At 51.0% G+C, this 26,707-nt stretch overlaps 1 long non-coding RNA gene across 1 annotated transcript in view; it reads right to left on the bottom strand.

The window, feature by feature from the left end:
* LOC140389514 (uncharacterized) overlaps positions 1 to 26,301 on the bottom strand; it is a 71,065-nt gene extending 44,764 nt beyond the window's left edge. The window contains exon 1 of the long non-coding RNA XR_011934409.1: positions 23,833 to 26,301. This is a non-coding gene — a long non-coding RNA (uncharacterized lncRNA). The remainder of the gene's footprint in view (positions 1 to 23,832) is intronic.
* Between the last annotated feature and the right edge of the window lie 406 nt (positions 26,302 to 26,707).

Raw genomic sequence — 26,707 nt, 5'->3', positions numbered from 1 at the left:
TCCTGGTCTCTCGGCATGGAGACGATTGGTGGCACGCGGTGACCTTCTCCGAAACACAATCAGGTGCCACCCTGTTGGCGGGAGAACATGGTCCAGCCAGTGAGGAGACCTACTGGGGGAAACAGGACAGGGGCCACAGAGCCTGTCGCTGACACTGTTTGCAGCAGCCACCGGTATCCCTGTTGACAAGGATGAATCTCAGAGTCCAGCCAGCAATGGCCGCTATCTAGCTGGCTGCAGCTGCCTTTGGGGATTCACGGAGGCTGGAGGGGCAGGGCCTGCCCAGGGAGGACCCTACACAAGAGGAGCCTGACCCAGACCACCAGGGACAGCCGATGCCAGCCATTCAACAGGCCGAGGAGGAGGCGTGGAGAAGGTGCCGCGTCAAGCCATGTGTTTCCAGACACCGCCTGTCCTTCCAGGAGGTGCCAGGCAGCGTGTGCTGCCAACAGCCAGCCACCACAGAGACCATGTGCTACTTGTGCCAGATGGTGGTGCATCTGGCACTGCAGGGGTTTGGAGAAGGACAATTGCTCCCGGTGGCCGTCAAGGTGATAATTCCAGGGTTCAAGCGGGGACCTGTGTGAGATCGCGCAAATGTATGCACATAGGTGCATGCACGCTGTTACAGATGCCCTGTGCGTCTAGGCATCGGACTACATCAACTTCAATCTGCACCATGCCCAACAAGATGCCCGGGCAGCTGATACGCCGCGATTGCTGGCACCCCCCCAGGTGGTGATCGATGGAACACATGTTCCCCTCTGAGCACCGGTTCGAGATGGGGTGTCCTTCATCAATAGGAAGGGCTTCCACTCCCTATATGTACAGCTGGTATGTGACCATCAGCTGCACATCTTACACATCTGCACCCGATATCCAGGCAGCATGCACGGCACATACCTCCTGCTGCACCCCAGCATCTTCGAGGGACTCCCTTGGGTGAGGGGTTGGCTTTTGGGTGACAAGGGTTACCTGCTGCGGTCATGGCTGATGACACCTGTGCGGAGACTCGTTATAACGACTCCCATGCAGCAATCCGGAGCGTCATCGAGCGGTGCATCGGTGTCCTAAAGGTGCACTTCCAATGCCTGGTCCACTCTGGTGGGGTGCTCCAATATAGCCCCAGGAGGGTCTCGAGTATCTTTTTGGCCTTCTGCACCCTGCATCGTGCAGCACAGGGGCGACATGCTGGAGGAAGAGCAAGAATGCCCAATGTGTGATCCAGGGCCACCGCACACGGGACAATGTCATCACCTCCCGATTTTCCAACAAAGGGGACTGGGCACTAGCAGCTCTGTTACCCTGTCCCATCTCTCCAGCCCGTCCCCTCCCCACTTCAAAATGAAACCCCCTTCCCTCTCCCTCAGTCCTGCCCACTGATTGTTGCTAAAGGTCGTGAGTCTCAAATGTATTTAGAAGTTGAGCTTCACTCATAATTGACCTTTGAATATGGTCCTTAATTTATCTGCATTTTTAAGGTTTAACAGAGAGTAAATTGGCTGCAATGTTTCCTATTCAACAGTGACTACACTTCAATCAGTGCTTCATTAGCAGTGAAGTGCTTTGGACCCTGACATGATAGATTCTTCTTAAATTAGCTTCTCTCTTTGGGATTGGTCTGGTTTCAAGAGTTTGAGATTATTAGTGAAGAAGGCTGTGAGGAATTGGAGAATGACTTTGATGCCTGATGTAGGAAGACAACAGAATACTATACTTCTGTTACTTTCCCTCCTGTCTCATGCTTCCAAGTAGAAAACTCTGTTGGATTGTGGGCTGATTATTTATTTTTGGGCTTTGTTTACTGAATGGTCCATTGCTGGGCATTTCCAGCATCTTATTCCTGTTTTACATGTGTGCAATTTTCAAAATTAATTGAATTCCGATGGTTTGCACGTTTTGGTAAAATGTGCATTTTTGGTGAACATTATCGCAGGACAGTTTGACAGAAAATGAATGCTCAGCAAGTCAGGCAGCACCTTTGGAAAGAAAGTTAACGGGCTCAAGTCTCCCGTAAGGGAACAAATTCTGAGAAACACGTGATTATTCAACGCGACGCGCTTCGAATAAGGGGCCTGAAAGGGGCACCCACGGCCACACACAGCCCCGTTTTTACAATAGGGAGCTCCACTCGCTGGGACTCCCCGTTGTGGCAACAGATTGGGATGCCATTTTTAAATGGTGTCCCGATCTCCGAGGCCCCGAAAAGAATCCCCAAACCCCCCCCCCCCAGCCCGAAAGCAACATGGGAAGATTCCACGGTTCCCCACCCTTACCCTCCAACACCCACACCGGGCAACCCAGGCCAATCACGCACCCTGGAAGTCCCCCTGTCAGCTGGCTGTACCAGATTGGCACCCAGTGGCTGTGCCAAGTTGGCAGTGCCAGGATACCCAGGTGGCACCAGCAGTGCCTGGTCACCAAGCTGCCCAAAGGGCATACTGCTGGGGCCTCCAATCCACTTGCCATGCCGTCTGAACCCTGTTTGTGGGGACCAGTGTTGAACATCGCTCGCCCAAAGCTCCCGAGGTGAAGGGATTGAATCCCAAGCCTCAGGTACCTCGGGAATCTGCACATTAGAGTGAGGCTTACTGCCCATGGTGGACGAGATTCATCTGGCAACGTCTCGTGAGATTACGTTGAATAGACACACGGGACTATTTCCATCTTCCAATAACAAGTCGCGATTCTATAGCACCATGAATGGAGTGAACCGACCAAAGGTGCTTCACAGGAACGACAATCAATAAAATCATTAGACCAACTCACGTAAAAAGATATTAATGCAGGGGATCAAGTTACGGCAAGATCCTGATTTAACCTAAGGGTTAAACTGTCTGACGGTCTTGTCTTTGGCCTCGCCCGCTATTCACCAGCCCCTTTCGCTTGAGCGAGAGCGTAACGAGGCCAGAGAATCGTGCCCTAAGTGTGGGCTAAACCGGTGAGAAACTCCCCAGGGCCCAAAAAAGTGACTAAGTGTGATTGAATAGGGGGGGGAGAGAACTCGCCGTCGGAGCCAGCGGGGAACTCCCTGAAAAACCCACCACAAATGACACTTAGAAAGTTTTCCGGAAAACTGCGCCCAATATTTCAGATCGTGGAGGAGTCCAGAACCAGGAGTCATAGTTTGAGGATCAGGACTGAGGTGAGGAGAGTTTCTTCATCCAGAGAGTCATGAATCTGTGGAATTCGCTGCCACAAAAAGTAGTTGAGACCAAAACATTGTGTTATTATTAGTTCAGTGACATTACTACGGTGGCAGCACGGTAGCACAGTGGTTAGCACAATTGTTTCACAGCTCCAGGATCCCAAGTTCGATTCCGGCTTGGGTCACTGTCTGTGCGGAGTCTGCGCATCCTCCCCGTGTGTGCGTGGGTTTCCTCCGGGTGCTCCGGTTTCCTCCCACAGTCCAAAGATGTGCAGGTTAGGTGGAATGGCCATGATAAATTGCCCTTAGTGTCCAAAATTGCCCTTAGTGTTGGGTGGGGTTACTGGGTTATGGGGATAGGGTGGAGGTGTTGACCTTGGGTAGGGTGCTCTTTCCAAGAGCCGGTGCAGACTCGACGGGCCAAATGGCCTCCTTCTGCACTGTAAATTCTATGATATGCCTGTAGACAATATTGCATGTACGCAGCAGTGTGACCTCCCACCAGCAGGTGGCCATATACGCAGCAGTGTGACCTCCCACCAGCAGGTAGCCATATACGCAGCAGTGTGACCTCCCACCAGCAGGTAGCCATATACGCAGCAGTGTGACCTCCCACCAGCAGGTGGCCATGTACGCAGCAGTGTGACCTCCCACCAGCAGGTAGCCATATACGCAGCAGTGTGACCTCCCACCAGCAGGTGGCCATGTACTCAGCAGTGTGCCCTCCCACCAGCAGGTGGCCATGTACTCAGCAGTGTGACCTCCCACCAGCAGGTGGCCATGTACTCAGCAGTGTGACCTCCCACCAGCAGGTGGCCATGTACTCAGCAGTGCGACCTCCCACCAGCAGGTGGCCATGTACTCAGCAGTGCGACCTCCCACCAGCAGATGGCCATGTACTCAGCAGTGCGACCTCCCACCAGCAGATGGCCATGTACTCAGCAGTGTGACCTCCCACCAGCAGGTGGCCATATACTCAGCAGTGTGACCTCCGACCAGCAGGTGGCCATATACTCAGCAGTGTGACCTCACACCAGCAGGTGGCCATATACTCAGCAGTGTGACCTCCCACCAGCAGGTGGCCATATACTCAGCAGTTGACCTCCCACCAGCAGGTGGCCATGTACTCAGCAGTGTGACCTCCCACCAGCAGGTGGCCATGTACTCAGCAGTGTGACCTCCCACCAGCAGGTGGCCATGTACTCAGCAGTGTGACCTCACACCAGCAGGTGGTCATGTACTCAGCAGTGTGACCTCCCACCAGCAGATGGCCATGTACTCAGCAGTGTGACCTCACACCAGCAGGTGGCCATATACGCAGCAGTGTGACCTCCCACCAGCAGGTGGCCATATACTCAGCAGTTGACCTCCCACCAGCAGGTGGCCATGTGCTCAGCAGTGTGACCTCCCACCAGCAGGTGGCCATGTACTCAGCATTGTGACCTCCCACCAGCAGGTGGCCATGTGCTCAGCAGTGTGACCTCCCACCAGCAGATGGCCATGTACTCAGCAGTGTGACCTCCCACCAGCAGGTGGCCATGTACTCAGCAGTGTGACCTCCCACCAGCAGGTGGCCATGTACGCAGCAGTGTGACCTCCCACCAGCAGGTGGCCATGTACTCAGCAGTGTGACCTCCCACCAGCAGATATAAATCAGGTGACATCCGCCTACCAGCAGTAGGTTGTCCAGTGTACATGAGGACAGTCGTGCATAAGGGTAGTTCCAAGAGAGCCTTATGAACTCGATGATAACTTGGTCTGTATCTGATCGTTACTCTACCATGTGTACAAATAATCAATCCAATTCTGGCTCAATCAATGAATCTGTAGATTAATTGCTGGACAAGAACACTGAACGCAACAATGACCACTACCTTCCACCCTCATCTGGGTAAATTGGGGGTAAAAAGACATTTAGAGTGTGGAATGTTGGAATAGTTTTATTGTCGTGAATGGAAACTCCCTGCTGAAACTTCAGGTCATCGAAAGCTCTGCCGTCGGTATTCTAACTCACACCCAGTTCCAATCACCCCCCATCCCGCTGCTCACTGACCCACACGACTCCTGGTCTAACAACACCTTGATTTTAAAATTCTCGTCCTTGTTTTCCAATCTCTCCATAGTCTCGCCCCTCTCTGTCCCTGGAATCTCCTCCAGCCCCACAGCCTCCGACAAGACTGCGCTCATCGAATTCTGGCCCCTTGAACATCCCCGATTTTAATTGCTCGGGCATTGTGGCCGTGCCTTTGATTACCTGGGCCCTAAACTTTGGAAATCCCTCCCTAAACCTTTCTGCTTCTCTACGTCTCTTTGTTCTTAATGTTTTCTTAAAACGTACATCTTTGGCCAAATTTTTAGCCATCTGCCCGAATATCATCCAGTGCAGCTCTAACTTTGTTTTTTATCAATCCTGCGAAGCATTTTGGGCTGTTTTATTTGGGACGCTAAGGGTGCCATGTTAATATACGTTGCTGATTTAAACCGATACAGGCTGCCCTTGATTTGATTTACGACAAAAAGTACTGACGATTTTTCTAAATTGACACCCTATTTTGACTTTACGACATCGGTTTTGACTTTACAATGCAATGCCAGCACGTTCATATATGCACATTGAGATTCGGTGCCACCAATCTGTATGACAGGACAGCTCGAACTGTCTTTATTTGGTTGAATTTCTTTGGCACAGCTATCGTGATTTTACTGCATCTCAACACTTCTGCTGCATTTAATAACCACAGAGGTTCAAGGTTAAACAGGAAACTGACAGTGATCAAATAGCTTCATTATATCCTCCACACTGACTGAGCAACTTGTGCTCAGGCGGGTAGGCATCAACAGTCACCTCGGCGACTTTACAGGGCAAGAGTTGAGAGCATTTAACACCACTAGGTGCCCCATGATTGTTTTCCGGCCTTGGTTCCGGAACCAGCCCCCAGACATAGAGATGGCAGCACAGTGGTTAGCACAGTTGCTTCACAGCTCAAGGGTCCCAGATTCGATTCTCGGCTTGGGTCACTGTCTGTGCGGAGTCTGCACGTTCTCCCCGTGTCTGCGTGGGTTTCTTCCGGTGATGTGTTGGGTGTTCTGGATCACAAACAGGTCACCAACACTGGAAGTGCTGCAACTCGATTTTATTATAAGGTTAACTATATTAACATACTTGAACTGTGGGTAAATGCAATACCAGCTTTAACTGTTGACCCTTGCCTAGTCCTAACCAGGTGATGCACTCAGCACATGGTGAATGTCTGTGTTGCAGGCTGTGAGCTCTGTGCTCCTAGCTAGCTGCGACTAGAATGAGCGGGAACTCTCCCGTCCCCTGTCTTTATAGTGCGTGTGCTCTCACTGGTGATTGGCTGCGGTGTTGTGTATGCTGATTGGTCTTGCTGTGTGTCCATCAGTGTGTGTGTGTCTGCACCATAATATACTGGTGTATATTATGACATCCGGGTGCTCCGGTTTCCTCCCACAAGTCCAACGATGTGCAGGTTAGGTGGATTGGACATGCTAAAATTGCCCTTAGTGTCCAAACAAAACGTTCGGTGGGGTTACTGGGTTACGGGGATAGGGTGGAGGTATGGGCTTAGGTAGGGTGCTCTTTCCAAGGGCTGGTGCAGACTCGATGGGTCGAATGGCCATCTTCTGCACGGTAAATTCTATGATTGTTCCTATGGGAAAATCGGTTCCAATTTATGGGCCGGAACCTTAGCAGAAAACCGTCGTGGAATTCTGCAATTGCACAGATCAGATTTCTCACGGAATCTTGAGCCTCTTAGCTAAAACATAACTGAGTGGGTATGGTTTACTTGGGTGAGGCTGAGCTCTTAGAGTCGGGAACCAGCTCCAAACAGATAGGGGCGCCATCTTTAAAGGACGCCCAGCCCATTGCTGCAGCCTAACGGCTCCCAGCCCGTGTCACAGAGGTCAAGAGGGCCTTCTGCTCCGCCACCCCCCCCAACATTCACTGCCAGCATTCCCCTTCCCTCATCCCCAGACATTCATTGCCGGCATCTCCCCCTTCAATCTCTGCTTTCTGCCCCCCCCCCCCCCCCCCCGACCACCTGCCATGGGTCTCCCATGAGGGCCTGCCCCAGCAATGCCCCTTGGCACAGGTTGGCACTGCCAGATTGATTCTGCCAACCTGGGCAGTGTCATGCTGTGCCAGGAGGCAGTGCCCTGCATGTCTCTCCCCCCCCCCCCCTTCACCCCCCTCCTCCCTCAGGGCTATACTTCCCTCCGCCTTCGGAGGAACCCCCTCGACTGCCTCACGCCTGGTCAAACTGCTGTAAACCTTAGAGGCGTGACGTCACGTCGATACGGGATTTACATTTAGTGAGGGGCGGTCCTTCGGCGGGGGGGGGGGGGGGCGCTAATAGTATTTAAATTGATTAAAATTTATTAAAACGAGGTTGGGTGTGACTCTCGCTCCATCGCGGGTGAGGGAAAAATCGTTAAATGCGATCTCACCGGCGAGAATTGTATATCCGATTCTTGGGAGAATATATGTCCCTCAACGTCGATCCAGCGCACAGCGCGTGCAAGCTCAGGTTTTTTGACTTAGAACATGGTTTTCAGGAATCAATTGTGCCATAGATCCGAGGACTGTACTTGACATAGTTACGGTTGAGGGATTAGATAGGGTGAATAATCTGTTGATGCTGTTGTTCCTGGCTTGCACTCGTGTATCATGAGCATGTGTTCATTTCTATGGTCTCCCGGTAACACCTTTCAGCTTCGTTAACCCGAGATCAAATTTCCCCATCCGCCACATGACAGGAATGTGATCCTCGCAGCGGAAAGAGATTCTGTACTAAACCGAGTTGTGAGCTCAGTGGGTACATTCTCACCGCGAACCCGGAGGTCATGGGTTCAAGCCCCATGATATACCATCAATTATGACACGAGAGAGACATCAAGTGAATGAAGGCTTTAATACTCAAAGAACTTAGCAAGCCAGAGACTTCAGTACAGACTGAGCACCACCCTCTGGACGCAACATTATATACAGCCCCGGGGAGACGGAGCCAGAGGCGGAGCCCACTGGGGTTCCAACCCAAGCCTTAAAGGCATATCACACCAAACCTTAAAGGCATATCACCTATCTGATGAATACATTCACCACACCCCACTTTTAAGATTCAGACAGGCGGTCCAGACCGCCAATCCCAGTGCCACTACTGAGAGTGCAGCACTGTACGAAGTGCCAAATATCCAAAGAGGTGTTAAACTGAAGTCTTGTCTGCTGTCTCGGGTGTAAAAAGCCCCACGGACAGTCACTATTTCAAACAAGGACAAGGACATTCTCCTGGACAGTGGTCAATATTTATCTGTCAATATTTTAAGAGCTCTTACACCTCAAAGGGAAAAGTATTTCATTGAATGTGAAGGGCTTTGGGATTGTGAAATGAGTGCTGGAGGGCAGCACGGTAGCACAGTGGTTAGCACTGTGGCTTCACAGTGCCAGGGTCCCGGGTTCGATTCCCGGCTGGGTCACTGTCTGCGGAGTCTGCACGTTCTCCCCGTGTCTGCGTGGGTTTCCTCCGGGTGCTCCGGTTTCCTCCCACAAGTCCCGAAAGACGTGCTTGTTAGGTGAATTGGACATTCTGAATTCCCCCTCTGTGTACCCGAACAGGCGCCGGAATGTGGCAACTGGGGGATTTTCACAGTAACTTCATTGCAGTGTTAATGTAAGCCTACGTGTGACAATAATTACTGTTACATGCAAGCTCTTGTTGAGATGCGTCAAGAGGGTGAAGCTGGCCAGCTGCAAGTCCTTCCCCTCCTGCAGGTGGCGATCTTTGTTCAGGGCAGGAATCAGCTCTGGGTAAAGCACAATCCAGATTCAGACAAACTTGTTGGTCTTGTACAGAGCACACACTCACTAGCTGCCTGTGTAATGAAACAGAAATAGTCTGCATATCTGATGTGCAAATGTCCCAGGCATTCTCACAGCAACACAGCGTCACAACACCATCGATGCAATGCAGCTGATGTTTGTGAGGTGAAGTGGTTTCCGGAGGGCAAAGGATTTATGGGTATTGTATCTGGGTATTGGCTGGTTGACATGTCAGTGACCCACGGCGGCAGGAGTGTGAGCCTATGTAATGAAATGCCCCAGAATTGGGTCTGGATCAGACCCCGGGGCCAAGTGGTCTCCATCTGTGCTGTGCAATTCGATAACAGTGTTGGCACCTCTATCGCCCACACCAGGTGCAGCTCGGTCAGGGTTGGCACCTCCATCGCCCACACCAGGTACAGTTCGGTCAGGGTTGGCACCTCCATCGCCCACACCAGGTACAGCTCGGTCAGGGTTGGCACCTCCATCGCCCACACCAGGTGCAGCTCGGTCAGGGTTGGCACCTCCATCGCCCACACCAGGTACAGCTCGGTCAGGGTTGGCACCTCTATCGCCCACACCAGGTACAGCTCGGTCAGGGTTGGCACCTCCATCGCCCACACCAGGTACAGTTCGGTCAGGGTTGCCACCTCCATCGCCCACAGCAGGTGCAGCTCGGTCAGGGTTGGCACCTCTATCGCCCACACCAGGTACAGCTCGGTCAGGGTTGGCACCTCTATCGCCCACACCAGGTGCAGCTCGGTCAGGGTTGGCACCTCTATCGCCCACACCAGGTACAGCTCGGTCAGGGTTGGCACCTCTATCGCCCACACCAGGTACAGCTCGGTCAGGGTTGCCACCTCCATCGCCCACACCAGGTACAGCTCGGTCAGGGTTGGCACCTCTATCGCCCACACCAGGTACAGTTCGGTCACGGTTGGCACCTCCATCGCCCACACCAGGTACAGTTCGGTCAGGGTTGGCACCTCCATTATCCACACCAGGTGCAGCTCGGTCAGGGTTGCCACCTCCATCGCCCACACCAGGTACAGCTCGGTCAGGGTTGGCACCTCTATCGCCCACACCAGGTACAGCTCGGTCAGGGTTGCCACCTCCATCGCCCACACCAGGTACAGCTCGGTCAGGGTTGGCACCTCTATCGCCCACACCAGGTACAGTTCGGTCACGGTTGGCACCTCCATCGCCCACACCAGGTACAGTTCGGTCAGGGTTGGCACCTCCATTATCCACACCAGGTGCAGCTCGGTCAGGGTTGCCACCTCCATCGCCCACACCAGGTACAGCTCGGTCAGGGTTGGCACCTCTATCGCCCACACCAGGTACAGTTCGGTCAGGGTTGGCACCTCCATTATCCACACCAGGTACAGCTCGGTCAGGGTTGCCACCTCCATCGCCCACACCAGGTACAGCTCGGTCAGGGTTGGCACCTCCATCGCCCACACCAGGTACAGTTCGGTCAGGGTTGGCACCTCCACTATCCACACCAGGTGCAGCTCGGTCAGGGTTGGCACCTCCATTGTCCACACCAGGTACAGCTCGGTCAGGGTTGCCACCTCCATCGCCCACACCAGGTACAGCTCGGTCAGGGTTGGCACCTCTATCGCCCACACCAGGTACAGCTCGGTCAGGGTTGGCACCTCTATCGCCCACACCAGGTGCAGCTCGGTCAGGGTTGGCACCTCTATCGCCCACACCAGGTACAGTTCGGTCAGGGTTGGCACCTCTATCGTCACACCAGGTACAGTTCGGTCACGGTTGGCACCTCCATTGTCCACACCAGGTACAGTTCGGTCAGGGTTGGCACCTCTATCGTCCACACCAGGTACAGTTCGGTCAGGGTTGGCACCTCTATCACCACACCAGGTACAGCTCGGTCAGGGTTGGCACCTCTATCGCCCACACCAGGTACAGTTCGGTCCATAAGCGTAGCGGAAGTGTTTAAAAAGTGAGAAAGAGACGATGAGATGTCTTCAGCTTCTCAAGCTGGTTCGGCCATTCCCAGCTCCCTCAATGTAGCCAATGGCGTTAGGGAAGCCGGGAGTGAGCTAGGAGGCAGCAGCAGAGCACGGCACATCTGCAGCACAGAGTGAGCTGCCCCCCGCCCCCAGGAGAGAAACACTGAAAATTACTTCAGGATCACCATGTGGACCCTCATTTCCCAAAACTGCTGGTGGGCACCAGGTGAGTGCGAGAGAGTGTGCTTTTTAAATTCTTGATGCTATGTGTATGGGGATGTCTGGGAGGGATTGTGCCTCTGTAAAAAAGGGGGAATGTGTTGTAATATTGGGAGTGGTTCATCTTTCGCTGATCCCCACTAGCGACCAGCTCTCATCTGCGGCTCCAAGCGTCGTTTTCATGTGACACTGGTGAGCCATCAAGAAGGACAAGAGCAGCAGATACCTGGGGACCCCACCCCCTGGAGGTTCCCCTCCAAGTCACTCACCTCTCTGACTTGGAAATATATCGGCCGTTCCTTCACTGTCGCTGGGGCAACATTCAGGGAAATTCAGCCAACACAGGCAAAAACCAGCAGGTACACGTTTACTGTGTATTAGACTCTGCAGAAGCCCAGACAGCATCGATACAAGCAGCCATCTCCAGAGTAATGTAGCAGCCATCTACATAGTAATGAGCTATCCCCGGGAACAATCGAAACATTTTAAGGTAAACAAGGCCAAGCCAGACTCCTCGGCGCCAGCAGGAGCCAACACAAAAGATGTTAATGGACACTTAAAAGAGCGCCCAACGATCAAGGAACAGCTCCAGTATTGGAGAAATCGAACCAAGTGATTGGAACGAAGTCCAAACACTTAAAACCAGGTACGGGGTCCCCCCCGAAAGGCGGGAAGCCCCTGGGGACTATAAAGTAAAGCCCCCAAGTTCAAATCGTCCTTCTTGACAGGGTCACTCAGCAACGCAAAGCAACCCCTGAGAGTGACCTGTTCAAGCTGCTGCTCCAAGAAAGTAAGTCTCAAGTCAACGCTCGCTACGAGATAGGCGCTCCTAGCTACCAGTCCATACCGGCTTTTGAATCCTGCAGACTCAGAACCCAAACGAAAGGCCATTTGTTCCCCTGACCTGGTGGGCCAGTCCGAAACTAAGTATAGGCCTGTTAGTGATAGAAATAGCCTAGAAAGTAGAGTTTATGCATGAGTGGCGATTTACTGTGTATAATAAATGTGTATTGATTTGAATCTTACTAATTGGTGTGTTGAGATATTGATCAGTACTTGAACTTGAACCTCCTGGCTGTATCATAAAGATACCTGGTGACTCTAGAGCAAAGGTTATAAAACAGAGCCAATTGAACCAACCAAAAGTTAGCAACATATTACCGGTGACATCCTGACGGGACCCGATCTAGAAGTGGCTTAACCACTCCAGGAGAACCCAAAATTTGAATTAGAAACCCAATTGGGAACAGGAAAAAGCCACAAGTGTTCAAGCAGTTCTGATCAATCCTCATAATTTGGAAGTGTGTGTATGCATGCGTAACTAACAGGGCGATAAGGTAAACTGATAGATTTTTGTTGCGACAAAACTGTCGGGAGTTTGTATTTCGGAAAATAGCGAAAGCCGTACCCGTAATTACAGCACCGCCTCGTTCCAGTACAGTACAGTACCCCTCGTTCCAAATTTAAGGAAGTATTCAGAGAGGAAAGATGGCAATGCAGGCAATGCAACGCCTCATGAACCCCAAAGAATTTGTGGTTGCAGTGACCAGCAGCAGTAGAGTAGGACAGTGTCCCATTTGGGAGGAGGAAATCAGAAAGTACCTCAAAGGTAAAGGATGGCCCCTTTGGAGCGAATTCTGTGAAAATGAGGAAACAGGTCCCGGGAGTATAGGACATACTTGGTGGGAGAACCTGAGTTCTCAAGATTCACGAGAAGAGCTTGCCACAAGCCGATGGCAATCGTGTCCCGCTTGGCACAATTGCGAGGCACAGAGGAGGTCGTTAGGACGCTCCGAAAAGAGATAGAAGGCATACATCGAATGAGCAAGGTCGATGTCAGTGAGGTAGAGAAAGAGAATGTAGAGTTAAGGAGGAGGTTAGCAACAAAGGACGGAGAGGTGGATGATGCCAAGAGGGCACACCAGTCTTGTCTGGCGCACTTAAGCAGCTTCCAATCCCAGTACGAAAAGGCCTATCAGGACACGCAACGTGCAGTCCTGGTACGAGAGGAAACAGAGAAGCAGGTAGAGGCATTGCAGAGGCAGTGTAGTGACCTGAAGGCAGAGTTAAGAGCACTCCATGCTGCCACCACGGAGCAAAGACAAAGCTCACTAGACTACGCAAAGTGCCGGAAGCAGATTGCAGAACTGCAATCTCTGCTTTCAGTTCAAAAAGGATTCCAGGAAACCTTTGGATCCCAGTTAGAAGAGGAAGACGGCCCTGATTGGGAAGAATTGAGTGAGACAGCGCAGAGATATGTTCAGGGAACATGTGCACAGGGAAAGCCCCAGAAGAGAAAAGCGCCCCAACCCCCCACAGAGCAGATAGTTCAGGCTCCAATGAACCCAGTCACCACTCACCGCACAGCCACATCGGACGACACGGAATTTCTGTACACCACCCCCTTAACAGTGACCCAATTACGGGACGCATGCGATAAATCAAACCATTCCTCCCCACCTCAGACCCCCACCACTTCTTTGCCAGAGTAAAACAGCAGGCTACCATGTACGGCCTGGATGAGTGAGAGCAAGTAAAGCTCACAGTTTTGAGTTTAGACCCTTCGGTCGTAGCAGCCCTTCCCGACCCACAGAATGTAGGAGGAGGCACCCTTGCAGAAATGCATAGCGCGATCCTAGACGCGATCGGGTATAACCGGGGTGACCCCGTAGATGGCCTCAATAAGTGCAGGCAAAAGAAATCCGAGCAGCCCACAGCGTTTGCTGGATGCTTGTGGATCCATTTCGCAGCAGTTTTCGGAGCCTTAGACCGTGCCCATTTGTCCCCAGACAACATGGCCAAATGGACCCGCACCCTTATCTCCCATGCCACAGAAACAGGACAAAAAGCTTGTGCCAATTATGATCCCTCAGAGGAGGCTCATAATGAGAAATGGGTTGTAAAAAGATTGTCCCGCACTTGGGAGCAATTGTTTAAACCAAACCCACGAACAAAAATCCCGAAGAACAGCAGGCAGAAGCAGACATACACGCAGTTAAGGCACACCAGAACCCCGTATGGGTGAATGAAGGCAGGAACAGCCCCCCACAAAAGTCACAGGAGTGTTACAGCTGTGGACAATTAGGACAGTTTGCAAGAGAATGCAATGCCCCATGAAAGCCACAGAGAGCCCAGCAGACAGGCACTCTAAATAAAACCAGGACAAAGCCCATACATAGCGTTAGCACCCGTTCAGACCAGACGGACCTGACCGGAATGGACTGACGGTGTTCGGGCTCCCCCAGTTGACTCTGCGACACCCTTTGGTCCGGCCAACCAGTAGTTGCAGTGAGGATTCGGGGACAGCCCATCGAGTTTCTCTGGGACATAGGAGGGTCCCGCACCACAATCAATTCCTCCACCATGTTTCAAAGGGACACGTGGCCACCATCACCCTCAGCGGCTTCACAGGCCACTCACAGCAGGGACACATCACAGCCCCTGTACCCATTCAAATCGGCAACATCACCACCAAGCACCCCATAGTTTTAGTCGATCTACCCCACACAGCAGAACACATTTTAGGTATAGATTTTATGAATTCCCACAACCTGTCCTTTGATCCAGTCAAACAATGTGTCTGGAAAATGGCAAAATCCGCAAGAGTCCCCGCAACGCTCACAATAGGAGAACATGCAAACAAGATTAGCGCAATAGGCAAATTTTGGTTTGACCCGACTACGATTAGCACGGACATGCGGGTTAGGGCAGTTTTACAAAAGAACAGGACAGCATTCGCGACCCACAAACACGACTGTGGCTGGATGACTGGTTCAGTACAAATCACAGGACTTGACCCTAGACCCCAAAAGCAATACGGATTTCTCCAAGAGGCAGAGGGAGAAATCGTAAAAGTAATCAACAGCTTATTAGAGCAGGGCATACTTAGATCAGTAGCCTCCACTAATAATGCCCCGATTTGGCCAGTGAGAAAGCCCGATGGATCATGGCAACTGACCATCGATTACCGGGAAATCAACAAAGTCACCCCCGCAGCAGCCCCCACGGTAGCCACAAGTCCCGAGACCATGCTCAAACAGGGACTCAACTCACAATACTTTACGGCTTTGGACGTCAGTAATGGATTCTGGTCCATTCCATTGGCAAAGGCGTGCCAGTACAAATTTGCCTTCACGTTTAAAAATCAGCAGTACACGTGGACATGCCTTCCACAAGGATTCCACAACTCCCCCTCCATTTTCCACCGACAGTTGGCAAATGGTTTGTCAAAATTTTCTCGCCCCAAATGTCTGGTCCAGTATGTGGACGACCTACTACTGCAGACAGACACCAAGGCAGAGCACATCGAACTTCCGTCCAAACTCCTGGAACTCCTACAGAAAATTGGTTGTAAAGTTAACCGCAAAAAGGCCCAGATTTTGGAAAACAAGGTGATATATTTGGGTACAATTATCACACATGGTAAACGTGAAATCGAGCACAAAAGGATTGACTCGATTGCCAAATTGCCCCTTCCCCAGAACGTTTCAGCCCTCCGGTCGTTTTTAGGACTGGTTGGCTACTGCCGAAACCACATTGACGGTTTCGCCAGCAAGGCAGCGCCCCTCTCAGACCTCCTAAAGAAAGGAGCCCCCTGGGAATGGCTTCTGCGGCATACGGATGCTGTGGACGCGTTGAAAAGAGCACTCATTGCAGCCCCCGCACTACAAGTTCCAGACCCGCTTTCCCCCTATGCGATAGAGGTAGCAACCATAGACCACACCCTTTCGGCTGTGCTCCTCCAGGAACGGCACGAACAGTTAAGGCCCGTAGCTTACGCCTCCAGAGTTTTAGATGCTGTGGAGCAGGGATTTTCAACCTGTGAAAGGCACCTGCTCGCAGTTTTTTGGCCAGTACAATATTTTTTGTACATAACTGGACTGAACCCCATCACAATCCTGACGGAACACACCCCCACCCAACTTTTACTGGACGGAAGACTTAAGGACGGTACAGTCAGTCAAATAAGAGCAGCCAGATGGACCCTTCTTTTGCAGGGACGGGACATCACTGTTAAAAGGACCAATACCCACACTTTCTGAGCAGAAATCCTGCAGTCCCCAGGCACGCCCCACAAATGTGAAATCATCTCACCGCACCACAACACAGGCCCCTTTATTGCGAAAACACCCCACAGAAAGATAGGTAGTCCAACCCTGACACGTGCGAACCCATAAGGATATATGTGGATGGATCTTCCACAATATTAGAAGGGAAGCACATAACAGGATGTGGCATTTATGTCGAGGACGCGCAGGGACGCGCCCTAGAAGAAATCGCAATAAAACCTCCAGGACACTTAGGCGCGCAGGCGGAAGAGCTAGCAGCCGTGGCGTACATTGTACAACACCCAGATTCCTTCCCCAGCCCAGCAGACATATACTCGGACAGCCTCTATGTCTGCAATAGCCTTACAGAATTCCTACCCCTGTGGAAAGCAAGAGGATTTGTTTCCGCAGGCGGAAAACCCCTCCACTCAGCCCCATTGCTCCGTCACATTTTAGAAAAAGCTCAGGACAGGACTTTTGGAATAGTTAAAGTTCGTAGTCACCATCGTTCCTCCCCCCCTGGAAATGTAAAAGCCGACGCACTGGCCAAAGCAGGTTCCAGGCACGGATATTTTTGGACATCCCCCGAAAGCGCTCCAGTGAATGCAGTTCAGGTTTCGCAGACTAATATCGAGGATTTAGTGCAGGCCCAGAAGCAGGACAGCAATCTCAGGGAGATTTTAAAAGGAACATTCCCAGCAACCTATGATAGATTTAAAAATGCTCTGACTACACATGACGGTGTGGTGTTACAAGACACCCTTTATGTGGTTCCTGAACAGGACAGGAATCAGCTCATTTGTTTGTTCCATGACGGTCATGGACATCAGGGAATTGATCCCACTACAGCCCACCTCAGGCAGCTCTGTTGGTGGCCAAGTTTAAAAGAAGACGTAACGCACTACGTTGAGAATTGCCTTATCTGTGCCCAGAACAATCCGGACAGATACGCAAAGAAGGCTCAGCTTAGTCACATCCGACCCGTTAATGGCCCCTGGACTAACCTCCAGATTGACTTCATAGGACCATTGCCCCCTTGCAGGAATGGTTCTAAATATGTACTCGTTGTGATAGACACGTTTACAAAATGGGTAGAGGCATTTCCAGCCAGAACGAACACGGCAAAGACCACAGCCAAGATCTTAACCCACCACATCTTTACGAGATGGGGACTCCCCCGCAGCATTGAATCCGACCAAGGTTCCCATTTTACGGGACGTGTCATGAAGAACATCCTCACGATATTTGGCATTACCCAAAAATTCCACATTGCATACCACCCCCAGTCAAGTGGTATCGTGGAGCGCATGAATCGGACCCAAAAATCAACCCTCAGAAAAATGGGCCAGCAAAACAACACCACTTGGGACTCAGTCCTCCCTTTTGCGCTGATGTTTTTGCGAAATACGGTTTCAACATCTACAGGTTACACCCCACACACCCTCATGACCGGACGCCCCATGAAAGGCATAGAATTTTTATTGGGATTAGATTTGACCAGCCCCGAAGTGACGGCCCTCACACACGAGAAAGCAGTAGAACAACTGGTAGAGAATGTTAAAACGGCTCAGCTAGCAGCCGCGGTACGATTAGGCACATGAAAGAAACAGAGCAAGGCCTGTTTCGATAAGACAGTGCATGCGACTGAGTTCAGTGTAGGACAGCAAGTCATGCTCTCCGTATACAACCCCAGCACATTCCTGTCACCAAAGTATTCGGGTCCGTACTCCATTGCGGACAAAGTAAGCCCTTTCGTCTACAAAATAAAGTACCCCAACGGTAAGACTGTGTGGTTCCATATTAACCAGCTTAAGGCATATGGACCACAGTCGAACCACGCACATCACGTCATGCTCGACGCAGCAGACCACACCACGCCCACAGCCAACGTAACCCTACCCTCCCCCAACACGTCCAGCCCAGCCACGGACTCAGCCCCGACTCCACCCATGAACTATACACTCCGCCCCGGAACGCCCACAGACAGCAGCAGTAGCGACTGTGACTCAGACAACAGCCACAGCACGCCTCCCTACTATCCCCATGCAACAGGACCCACACCCAGCGAATCTGACCACGATTCGAGTGATCCCTTCATGATCACTTTCCTAAAGAAACCCCACCACCGACCACCGACCTACAATGACGACCCCGACTCCATTCCAACAGAATTGGACACATCCTTTTGGCACCGGGGCAATTCATTCAGACTCGTCCGGAACGACGAGATGGATCCCAAATCGCACCACGCAGCCCTATCCGCCCTTATACACTCGAGAGTTTGGCAGCCGGGAGAAGATGACGACTTTGAGTCTGACTCCCCAAGCGAAAACCCCTTTACGACCCTGTTCGCAACTGATAACTGAGGTGTCCAGATGATGTTTTAAAAAGGAACCGCTTGGGAGAAAACGGTGTCCTTTCTGATGGAACCTGCAGCATGTTTAATGTTGTTTGTAGTGGTATTGTTAAATGTGGTTTGTAAGATCAGAAATTTTTCCACGGCCCCACGCCTTATTTGTCTGCAGAAACCTCTGAGAACTTGCCGCACGCTCATCGGCAGAAACCTCTGAGAACTTGCCGCACGCTCATCGGCAGAAACCGCTGAGAACTTGCCGCACGCTCATCGGCAGAAACCGCTGAGAACTTGCCGCACGCTCATCGGCAGAAACCGCTGAGAACTTGCCGCACGCTCATCGGCAGAAACCTCTGAGAACTTGCCGCACGCTCATCGGCAGAAACCGCTGAGAGCTTGCCGCATGCTCATCGGCAGAAACCTCTGAGAGCTTGCCAGACCCTCGTTCGTAACTGCCCTTCTGGTTCAAAGGTAGAACCAATACGGCAACCCCCCACGATGACTACATTTCTTGCCCGTTCTTGGCGGTTGCTCAGGCAGTGGAGAAACGGCATTGGGACCCGCCCTGCCTGGGAACCCCCCTCTGGTCAGCTACGCTCGGGTAGAGCACACACGGCATTGGTCGCCATCCTACCCGGGGATTCCATCCAAATCTTACCCGCCGCGGCCCATACGCACCTCATTTCGGCACTTTTGGTTCAAAAAGTTTTGTTTTGTTTCAGGCGACCCTTAGGTTGCCATCCCTATGCTATTTACATCCTCAAACATTTGGATGGTAAATCGCACAGCCTGCGAGACGACTCGCACTGGTTCAGTATTTTTAAGTGTGTCTTTCCGGGATATTCGGTTTAAAAAAAAAATGAGGGAGTCACACATGGTGACAAATTGTAAAGGGAGAATTGGCACTGAAGGACAGACATACTAACAGACGAGGTAGTAAACCAAGATAGTAACAGACACTATGCTTGATCCCACAGAACTCCAGAAGCTCAAGAGAAGAGAAGAGAAAGAAGAAGAACCATGAGGACATCCTCCGTGTTGCTCATCACCCTAATGAACATTTGGTTGCGCGCGAACGTGAACCCCTGGTCCCAACCCCCCCGCCCCCAGCCGTGAATGATTCACTTCCCCATAGCACCCAGAGCCCAGTCACAAGTGACACCACACCATCTTGGTGTGACAGGTTTATAACCTGGTACTCCCTGTCCTACTTGATAGAATCCCTACTAGTGTTGGCGATACTCTGCAGCATTGTGCAGACTATTCGACTGAGGAAATGGCGAAGGAGAGCCTACCGCGCTCGCACCCCGGTATATAGGATAAGATCCCCTATTTTCGGTTATGACCAGATCCCCGATCCCCGCGATCTATAATAAAGAACATTCGTTTGCGTTCTTTTTGTGAATAAAGAAATGTGTTTCATGAGCGATTGTACAACCCTGAGCTTGACTGCCAAGCCAGGAGAAATGTGAATAATGCTGCCATGATTTTATGTGCATTGTTTAAGAAGTTAGTCTGATTGAATGTTTGCGTGAAGTGTAGTTTATTGAGGACAGTTAGAGGTACCGTTTTTCTTATTTAGTAATGCATGTCCCTGTTTTGACATAGCGCCACTTAGAATGTCAGTTAAAATTTTTCTTGCATAGTTATGGTCAGTGTAGAGGCCATAGAAGAGTGCCCGCCAGGTCAGGGAATGAAGACAACGCAGTTATGTGATCCTTCACGCTTCGCGTTAGGATCACAAGGAGGGCGTGTAGCCACCTGAGTTGGCCACTTCCCAACTTAAAATGGAGAACCGCAAAGGCTAAAGGGAAATTCAGCCAACACAGGCAAAAACTAGCAGGTGCACGTTTACTGTGTATTAGACTTTGCAGAAGCCCAGACAGCATCGATACAAGCAGCCATCTGCATAGTAATGTAGCAGCCATCTACATGGTAATGAGCGATCCCCGGGAACAATCGAAACATTTTAAGGTAAACAAGGCCAAGCCAGACTCCTCGGCGCCAGCAGGAGCCAACACAAAAGAGGTTAACGGACACTTAAAGACCGCCCAACGATCAGGGAACAGCTCCAATATTGGAGAAATCGAACCAAGCGATTGGAACGAAGTCCAATCACTTGAAACCAGGTACGGGGTCCGCCCCGAAAGGCGGGAAGCCCCTGGGGGCTATAAAGTAAAGCCCCCAAGTTCAAATCATCCTTCTTGACAGGGTCACTCAGCAACGCAAAGCAACCCCTGAGAGTGATCTGTCCAAGCGGCCGCTCCAAGAAAGTAAGTCTCAAGTCAACGCTCGCTACGAGATAGGCGCTCCTAGCTACCAGTCCATACCAACTTTTGAATCCTGCAGACTCAGAACCCGAACGAAAGGCCATTTTTTCCCCTGACCTGGTGGGCCAGTTCAAAGCTAAGTATAGGCCTGTTAGTGATAGAAATAGCCTAGAAAGTAGAGTTTATGCATGAGTAGCGATTTACTGTGTACATTAAATGTGTATTGATTTGAATCTTACTAATTGGTGTGTTGTTATTGATCAGTACTTGAACTTGAACCTCGTGGCGGTATCATAAAGATACCTGGTGACTCTAGAGCAAAGGTTATAAATCAGAGCCAATTGAACCAACCAAAAGTTAGCAACAAACTTCCTCCCAAAGAGCACAGTGGGTGTACATACACCTCCAGGACTGCAGCAGTTCAAGAAGGCAGCTCACCATCATCAACTAGGATGGGCAGTAAATGCTGGCCTAACCAGCGGCGCCCACATCCCATAAATTAATTTTTTAAATGATGTCACAACACCCTGGGCTAGTGCGTGATCAATTCCAGCCCCACTTGACCCAGAGTTGCAACACAGGTAAAATAAAAAACTATTTAAAATCCCTGAGGACTTTGGCTGAGTCGAGTAAACTGCAGTCACCGGGTTTGTAGCTTTAACATAAGTAACCTTTACTATGTACAGCAATATAATTAAACTGACAGAAAAGGTAACTGACTATCTCAGACCCCTTTTCCAGTCCCCCTTACCCCATTCTTTAAAAAAGCCACAGTCCCAGATGACCAGAGGTTGTTTTTCCCTTTGTGGGGAGAGGGCTGACTGGCGGTGATTTAACCTAAGGATCGCCACACCTCAGACAAGGGACAAGGTTGAGAAAACAGGGTCTTCATGAATAACCTCAGCCAGTCTGGGGATTGAACCCACTCTCCTGACCTTTCTCTGCAACACAGACCAGCTGTCTAGCCAACTGAGCTAAACTGTTGTCAGGCAGAATACTGTCCCTGGCCAACCCATCAGTTGCCAGTTAACCAATCCATCTAACTCCCTCCAAACCTGGGGCAGGATTCTCCGTTGTCCGATGCCGTTAGGCGATCGGGGCCGGCTCCGGTTTGATTCCGGTCAGCCGTGTTCCGCCCCTTCCAGAGTGGCGTCATCATGACGCGCACCGCGAGTCGCCATGCCGTTGGCGCCTCATCGGCCGGCCAACCCGCGATGCTCCACCCCGATGGGCCAAGTTCCCGATGGCGCGGATCACGTGTGGTCACACAAACCGTGAACCCGGCATGGCGGCTGCGGACTGTGTCCAGCGCCACCATACTCAGCCGAGGGGGGGGGGGGGGGCTTCTGTGAGGGCTGGGGGTGGCCAGGGGATGGCCAGGGGTGGGCTGTGAGGTCGGGGGATGGCAGTTCGGGTACACGGATGGCCGGCGCAGGTCGTCAGCCGTGCGCATGTGCGGACCGGGACCCAGCCATTCTTCGGCTGTTTTCGGCGCAGGAGGTGGGAGTTCCAGTCGGCGCCGGCGCTAGCCCCTCACGGTGAGGGGTTTGCGCCAATTTTTTTGACGTAAACAGATTCTCTGTTCGTTTTTTTTTTCCTAAACAGATTGTCCGTTCGAGCCAGCACTTCGCCGCAGGAATGGAGTATCCAGCTCCTGGTTCCTGGGATGCACTCTGTGCCGAGGAATCTGGCTTCTCCTCTCAAAAAACAAAACCTGGGAACACAGTGTCCTGACAAGCAGGTTGCTTCACGTTTGAATCTTCTGATTAAAAAGGCACATTCCGATTATGTATCCATGTAGCAAAATAATAAAATAACATAAAAGAAATGAGAACAGAGGAAATAAACAGAAAGGACTCTTACAATCAATTCAAAAGCAATTAGAGGGACAAAGGAAAGCATAGTGTTTCTACAGAACGGACAGAAGCCCTTCAGCCCATTGTGTGTGCCAGACTCAAGCACCTATTTACTCTAATCCCAGGACTTGGTCCGTACCCTTGTCTGCTGTGGCGTTACAAGTGTTCATCTAAACTACTCTGAAATGTTGTGAGGGTTTCTGCCTCTACAAGTTCCAGACTCCCAACACCTGGGTGAAAAAGATTTTTCCTCAAATCCCCCCTAAACCTCCTGCCCATGTCCTTAAACCTCTGCCCCCTGGTCAGTGACCCCTCCACTAAGGGGAAAAGTTTCTTCATATCCACCCTATCCACGCCCCTCATCATTTTGTACCCCTCAATCAAATCTTCCCTCAGCCTTCTGTGCTCCAAGGAATACAACCCCAGTCTAATCAGACCCTCTCTTCATAGCTGAAACGCTCCAGCCCAGGCAACATCCTGGTGAATCTCCTCTGCACCCTCTCCAATGCAATCACACCCTTCCTATAGTGTGGTGACCAGAACTGCCCACAGTACTCTAGCTGGGGCCTAACTGGTGTTTTATACAGCTTCAGCATAACCTCCCCGCTCTTATATTCTATTCCTCGGCTAATAAAGGCACGTATGCCATAGGTCAGCACAGTCGGGTGGGAGCCGTGCTGCTGGGGGGGCGGGGGTGGGGGGGGGGGGCTTCGGCAAGGGCTGGGGGGACTGGTGGGAGGAGGCCAGAGGGTGGCCAGGGGGGCACTATCTGACAGGTAGTCTCCGCGCACGGCCGGCGCCATGTTTTACTGCGCGACCACTGACGGTCATCGCCATGCGCAAGCGTGTCCACGGTCCCGGCCATTCTCCGGCCGTTTATTACGTGGCGCGGCTGCTCGCCCCCTCACCGCTCACAGCATCGGTGAGGGGGCGCTGCCGAATCTTTTCCGCGTAAAGCGCCACGGATCCTCCACACTCGGAGAATCGGGCCCCTGAATTTCGAAAAGAGGAACAAGGGAATTTGGTAAACGCCGATGGCTAGATTATTACCCAAACTGTCAGAAACACGAAAACAGGGAGGGCTGCAGGTGGAAATATTGACAAATATGAACATTGAACTTACGGTGACTGAGTTTGAAAAAACCTGAGGTGATTCAGCCAGGCAGTTACAGTGACAGCGCCTGGTGGAGACCAGTTTTCGATCAAACTTTCTCAGCAATCTCACTGTGTAACGTGTGTCACAGTGTCACTTGTGTGAGACGCTTCCATGATAATGGGGATCTCCTCGTTCTTCAAACAAGGCAGCACCCCTTGTTAAAGGAGGTCAGTTGTGTATAATGCACTTGTTGTCCAAAATAATTGGAGAATGTTCCAGATCGTTCCAGTTCTTATCGCGCTTGGGTTATCTGTTTGTCTCAGCTGATAGTCAAAGGGTCAGTTAATGTTGAAAATCTGTGAGGCATTGAGATCATGATAGGAAAACCTCTGACCTTCACAAGCATTCCACCTCAAAAATCACAGTGAACCCAGCCTACAATTTGGAAAAACAAGGCGAAAAACCGCTTCTTAAACAGTCAGCATACATTGCAACTCCTGTGAACAGATTTAAGGAGGTTTAAGAGAGAAAAAAAGTAACTTGCATTTCTGTAGCGCCTTTCACAACCTCTGGATTTGCTTTGCAACAAATTAAGCACTTTTGGAGGGATGGCCACTGTTGCAGTGGGGTAAACGGAGCAGCGGGTTTCTGCACAGCAAGCTCCCAGTGCCAGCAATCAGAAAAAGGAACCGGTAATGTGGTTTATTGATGTTGGGAATAATTGTCCAGGACACAAGGAGGGCTCTTTGCTCAGTAATGATGGTGTGCAATTCGGCATCTTCTCAACTGGGCAGAGGGGTCTTCCTTTAAAATTTCATTTGTGTGGAACCTAAACAGGAGAGAGAACAGGATCGCACGGTAGGGTAGAAATGAACAATAGGTTTATTACGGTGTACACAAAGTAACAAAACTATAACTCCTCTCCCCGAAGGGTAACCCCCTTGGCTCGCACCCAGGTCAGTGTTTTTATACTGAGTAGTTTCCCCGAAGGGAGAGCCCTGCTCCCAATTACTGGGGGAGTTTGTACTCAGCTGTGTAAGGGGGATATTGTATGGAGCACAGTCCTTGGCCCCCAAAGGAATCATAACACCTGAAAGATAAGGGTTGGGATTCTCCGTCCCGCCATCAGCATCAGCAGCGGGATTCTCCGTCCCGGCGGCCAGCCGATGGGGTTTCCCATTGTGTGCACCCCCACTCTGTCGGGAAACCCGTGGGCTTGAGTGCACTGTCGGCGAAGCGAAGGATCCCACCGACGGAGAACCCCGCCCGACACCCCCAAGACTGCAGTGCGCCCTCAGTTGTGCACGCGGGATTCAGGCTGTTGTATATGCTGCCGTCAGGAAGGATGTTCTCACTCAAAGGGACTACCACCAAGAAAGCACAACAGCGCCTATACTTCCTCAGGAAACTAAGGAAATTTGGCAAGTCCACATTGACTCTTGCCAAATTTTACAGATGCACCATCGAAAGCATCCTATCGGGCTGCATCACAGCCTGGTATGGCAACTGCTCGGCCCAGGACCGCAAGAAACTTCAGGTGAACACCGCCCAGTCCATCACACAAACCTGTCTCCCATCCATTGACTCTGTCTACACCTCCCGCTGCCTTGGGAAAGTGGGCAGCATGATAAAAGACCCATCCCGCCTGGTTATTCTCTCTTCCAACTTCTTCCATCGGGCAGGAGATACAGAAGTCTGAGAACGCGAACGAACAGATTCAAAAACATCTTCCTCGCTGTTACCAGACTCCTAAACGACCCTCTTATGGACTGAACTGATCTCTCTATGCCTCTTCTCGACTGTATAGTACCGTACTCTGTATGCTTCACCCGATGTCTATGCCTATGTAATTACATTGTGTATTTATGCATGTCCTATGTTTTTCATGTATGGAACAATCTGCCTGGATGGTACACAGAACAATACAATTCACTGTGCCTCGGTACACGTGACAAAAAATCTAAATCTAAATCTATGGACAAGGGTGTTGGCTTCAGGTTTTCCGATGTTTGTTTGGAGGTCATTGTAGCTCATCAAGGACTGACTGTCGGCCAATGAGTGTGAGCACACAGAGGCCATGGAGGAATCAAGAGCGACGCCGGAGAAAAGAGCTGGTTGCAGTCAGCGTTCATGTGGTAGCGCATGTTTGTTGCCAGGGAGCAGCAGGCAGATGAGAAAGAGGAAATGCCAAAGGACCGAGGGAAAGAAATGAGGGCTGGAAGAGGAACTATTGTGGGGCCATGCGATGTGGGGGCACTATGATTAGATGAATTACAGGAAACAAATTACATTGAGCTGGACCATAGAGGACAGGCAGGAGGAGGGGGATGATGTGGTCAAGATAAGAGGTTGAGAAGGATGAGGGAGGGCAGTTACAGTTACCCAGGATGGTACTAATGATAGGGGATGAACCCCAAGGTGAGAAATAGAGCAAAAGGAGAGTGAGGTGCCATTTTGGAAGTCGTCGCACACCAAGGATTGTAAGGAAATATATTTCGTAACATTTCATTAAATGTTAATCGCATGCCAATATCTCTGATTATTAATTAACTGGTTTAAACTTTGGTACTCCAAGATTTCAATATCAAGATCTGGGGGATTAATTTATTACAAATACCATTAATAAAACTTGTGTTTATGGAAACAGAGAAAATAGAAGCAGGAGGAGGCCATTCGGCCCTTCGAGCCTGTTCCATCATTCATTACGATTGAGGCTGATCATCGAGTTCAATACCCTGATCCCGCCTCCCTCCCATATCCATTGTCCCTTTAGCCCCAAGAACGATGTCGAATTCATCCTTGAAATTACACAATGGTTCATAATCAGTGACGCCATTTCATAACTCAAAAGCTCTTTATATCCATTCAGCTTATAGGGAGGGGATGGCAATACTGGACAGGT

Source organism: Scyliorhinus torazame, chromosome 14, assembly GCF_047496885.1.
Source record: "Scyliorhinus torazame isolate Kashiwa2021f chromosome 14, sScyTor2.1, whole genome shotgun sequence".
NCBI lineage: Eukaryota > Metazoa > Chordata > Chondrichthyes > Carcharhiniformes > Scyliorhinidae > Scyliorhinus > Scyliorhinus torazame.
Note: the sequence above shows the minus strand (reverse complement) of the source record. Positions and strands in the feature narration are given on the sequence as shown.